The following is a 4,656-nucleotide window of genomic DNA, read 5'->3' on the forward strand; positions in this document are numbered from 1 at the left end:
TTTAAGGAAGGTTGATAAAAAAAATTTGGAAGAATACTTAGATTTTTAGAATAAGTATTGCAAGGTGAACCAATATCAAAAGAGAAGGGATGAAGAAGTCAAGGACCTTGAAATTACACGTCAAAATTATGACACATCCAATTGGGAAAGAGTCCCCCCCCACCCAACCCCACCCCACTAGGTTAGCCATTTGACTCCTTCTAGGCCAACACGATAAAGCCAAAGAAGGTGGACAAGGAGAAGGGCAAGGAAAAGGTCAATGAGGAGGGAGAAGCTAAAGACGAAGAAAGGAACCAAGACGATCAACAAGAAGGAAGTGATGAAGAAAAAGATGTGTAACCCTATATTAGATAATATATCTATTTTTTTTGTCAAAGTTAATATGTATAACTTGGTCTTGTTGTTTGTTATGACTCGTAAAATTGATGATACTACATGCTTATGTTCTGGATACTTTAAAATAATTTTATATGGTACTGACAGTTTGGTCTTATTTTTACATATGATGCAATCTTATGGATCAATAGTATGTTAGTTGAGTTGTAAATGAGTGACTAGCTTGGTCACTGATTTGGTACCAGACTGTATCTTAATATTTTTATCGGTAATAGACATACAATTAAAAAAAAAAGATGTGTTCCAAAGTAAAGGATTAAACTACTAAGGGATTTTACTCTACAAGAACCAATTGAATTTTATAATGACCGGCTAATCTTGACCATAATCTATACTACAACCCTTTACAAAATAAATAGCACCCCACGAAGACTGATTTGAGTTATCTAGCTAATACAAATTCATAATCTAATTCATAATCTTTCCTTGATGGTATTAGCGGATTGATCTAAGCCCCCTTAATTTGGTGCACAAGACTCAATAAAGTTGTGTTCTCAAAGGTAGAATTCAATTATACCAATATTTTAATACCATTGGTTTGTCGTCATTGATAGCTATCTAGTGTGAAATCTTGCACAAATTTATGATCCTTCATTGATAACATAAGGGGTTTAATCCAAGCTAATGGGTGGAAATTTATATTTGAGTAAAATATGGGTAAATATATTATTTCATAGATATCCTAGAGGACCTATTTTGTTCTAAATTAAAAAAAATCCTTTACAAGAATCATTTTCTTCTATAAAGTTTGTGTTTCTTTTGAAAATGTGAAATGTATACATTCTTAAAGAAATCATATTTCTTTTTGAGTTTGGATTATATCTATCTTTTCTTATGAGGCTTTTGCATCTTTCTAAACAAATTTAAGATGACAAAGGTGTCTACCCCTTTTGATTACTTCTCTAAATATAAGAAGCGATAAATGAGATTTTTCTCAATGCATTGTGTGCCTTTCCAAGATTTTGAGATTTACTAGAATATAATTAATCTAGAGACAAATAAGTGGATTAAAAAGCATGTTGAATAAAATATTGCATTAACATGATGATGATGGCACAAATTTGGGTGTTATTGAATCCAACAAGAAAGAAAAATAAGATGAGAATAGATACGAAAGATAGCATACTTGTAAAAGGGGATGACTATATAAACCTATGTTTCTCCATAACCAAATGATAAAACCTATAGGGAAATTGAACCTCACAAAAGTAATACTAAGAATAATGGTAGAGATTAAATGTGTTGCTTGTAGGTGTGTACAAAAGGTAGTGTAAATGATACATAGGAAGTCAAATATCATACAATGAATGACACACGCATTCAATATTTTTTATCTATTGAAAACATAAACAATTTAAAATAAATATTATCCTAATTCCAATATATAATTAGAACATATTTATGATCATATCTAACATGACAATATCATTAATTCAAATTTGAAAAACAATATCTAATTATTAAAATATTGATGATATTTTATTAGATAAGAATATGAATATAAATTTATTTCTACTCAAAAGATAACAATGCTAAAACAATTATTTGGACCCACCTTTTGTCACACTATTTACCTAAAGAATGATCTCACTTGCCACAAACCTACTATCACCATACTTCCTTTGCAATTGATGAGGCGCAAGTATAAGATTCCTTACAAGTGTCATTATCATTAGTTTTCAAACGCATATACACAAGAGTTCATTTCATTATAAATTAATAAAAATTAATAGGATATACATATATACAAACACATAACTGTACATCGACGAGTCTTAAACAACACACTAAACATCATATTAAGTCTAGAGAATGACAGCCAATTCTGAGTGTTTAACACTTATAAGTTTAGAAATGTGTGAGATTTAAGTCATCCAATAACCGTATAACTAAATGAAACACAGGTGATATTAAAGAAATTATGGTAGCAATTTTTTTCTGTGCAAAATGAAAGAAAAACAAACCAAGATCATATATTACAAGTGAAATCACTCCTGAATTAAAACAATGAATGAGATTGCTGGTATATATAGAAATAGAAACAAAACATTTTCTGGTCATTTGAACCCTGAAATGCTCATAAGACCATAACAAATCAAACCGAACCATGAAAGGCCTGCTGCGATCAAAATTTTAAAGGGAAAGACAAATTGGTATCCGTAAAATTCTAAATTCACAGTGATTCTTGAAAATCACTTCAAAAAATAGGTACATATATGAAAATCCAAGAATCTAGCAGCTACCAACATCACTACAAGATTGTTGACTCTGCAGATGGCATGTGCCTAATAATCCGTTCAGTATGTGTCCCAAACACTCACACAAATACATTTGTAGCTTGTACTAAGAAATTATCTACAACCGATCCTTCATTGCCAATCTGGTGCTTAATTAGCCCTTCAAACATTTGGTCCACCATGGCAAGGGTTCGAATCTCCCCTGGCACGGTGCTTACAACGGCCTTCACTACTTCATCCCTGGACAAAATGGGCTCCACGAAAGATAACTTGTCTGACCCAATATGCACACACAACCAGAATATTAAAGAACATCAGCTTTGAGAGACTTCTCCAGACCACAACCTTTGCAGTTGCATTTGAAACCCCACAAGAATAATAAGCACAATGATTACACCTTAATTTTGAAATTAAATTATATGTGAACCTGCTTTAATTCTTTTATGATTTTCTTTTATATCTAATAATCTTTTTAAACAATCTTACATTAAATTGTTTGCAATCTAGTTTGAACCTTATTATTACCTTAGCGACGACATTTCTTGTTGCAGTATTGTTCGCACAAGAAACAATTCTTCTCACCTTCACATCATCAATAACATAAAATTGATCAACACTGATCCATCGCATTCTTTCTTTCTTGGCCGATTGCATTCTGCCCCAATACGGAGTCACATAGGACGCCCGAACCCAATTTGCTACAGCTTTTCTGCAAGCTCCGTTGGAATGTCTTGTTTCCTCTGAAAGTCCACAACAATATTAAGCACAACAGTGTTGAGTAGAGACTTCTTTATCTTTTATGATTTCCTTTTTTATCTATAATCTTTTTAAACAATCCTACATTAAATTATTTGCAATCTGGTTTGAACATTATTATTACCTCAGAGATGACATTTCTTGTTGCGTATTGTTCGCACAAGAAACAATTCTTCTCTACCTTCAGATCATCAATAACATCAAATCGATGACGCTTTTTCTGCAGTATTGTTCGCTGTAGAGTTGATGAACACTGATCCATCGCAACCCTAAACAGCAGAAAGAAACCATTAACATGTAGATTTAAAATCACACAAAACACGAACAAATTATTTATAACCCACAAACAGGATATATTATTTATTCAAACGATTACATTATGCTTCCATATGATTCGCACGAAGTAGTCATGAAAATGCATCCGCAAGAATTGGATCCTGCAATTAACCAGAGAATAAAAGCATCATTTCATATGATTGAAGCAAAGATATTGTTAGTGGATTTTGCATTACTGACTCGCACGAAGCAGTGGTGAATATGCATTCTCATTCTCAGCAAAGCAGTTGGATCCTGCAATTGATCTTTGATGTCCTCCACCACCTCGTTGTTGAATGAAACAAGTCTATGGCAGGCAATGAAGTCCAAGAAACAACGGAGTTAGTGGAGGAGATCAACGATCAGCGGATCCGCACATCATCGTTTCGCGAGGAGTTCCAGACATGGTTGATTCAAAATGATAGACTAGCAATATCTATTAATTGAATCATTCATGTTATGATAAGATCACAATTTAAAAGGTACAAGTATTGAAAATTGATGCTGACTTCTTCGATGAGTTTGAGACAACATGCAGTTCCACTGTAGCTTCCAGTCTGTCATCCACCGCCATGCTGCACATGCTTAGTTTTGAACTTCAGTTAACTAAATACTTAGTTTTTCTTGCAAATAAAGCATGGTGTGCATGCTCTGTCTTTAGGGGGTGGCTTAAACGACATACACTAAGCTGATAGTTTAAATGGTCAGACCCACTTTATCTCCACTTTATCTGATGTTTTTTGTTTTGTTTTTTGTTTTAACAATTTTATTTTTTAAAATTTTCTTCTTCCGTTTTTATTTGTCGTTTGCCCTTCCTGTTTTCGTAGCAGTTCATTTCACTTTTTGAAGGGTTCTTCTCTTGATACAGAAGTGTCTATTAATCTTGTTTTCTACTCTCACATTCAATGCGGGTTCATATAAAGGAAATAAATGTACTATATATAATTTCACC

General features: G+C 32.9%; 1 long non-coding RNA gene across 2 annotated transcripts; it reads right to left on the reverse strand.

The window, feature by feature from the left end:
- Positions 1-2,713: 2,713 nt before the first annotated feature.
- Positions 2,714-4,130, reverse strand: LOC131045825 (uncharacterized). 2 transcript variants are annotated; one of them, XR_009105871.2, is made up of 4 exons: positions 3,766-4,130; positions 3,514-3,658; positions 3,159-3,373; positions 2,714-2,907 (listed from the first exon to the last, which is right to left on the reverse strand). It is a non-coding gene; the product is annotated as an uncharacterized LOC131045825 (long non-coding RNA). The 2 variants fall into 2 exon arrangements; XR_009105870.2 differs by having other exon boundaries at positions 2,714-2,978.
- Between the last annotated feature and the right edge of the window lie 526 nt (positions 4,131-4,656).

Source organism: Cryptomeria japonica, chromosome 5 (genome assembly GCF_030272615.1).
Source record: "Cryptomeria japonica chromosome 5, Sugi_1.0, whole genome shotgun sequence".
Lineage (NCBI taxonomy): Eukaryota > Viridiplantae > Streptophyta > Pinopsida > Cupressales > Cupressaceae > Cryptomeria > Cryptomeria japonica.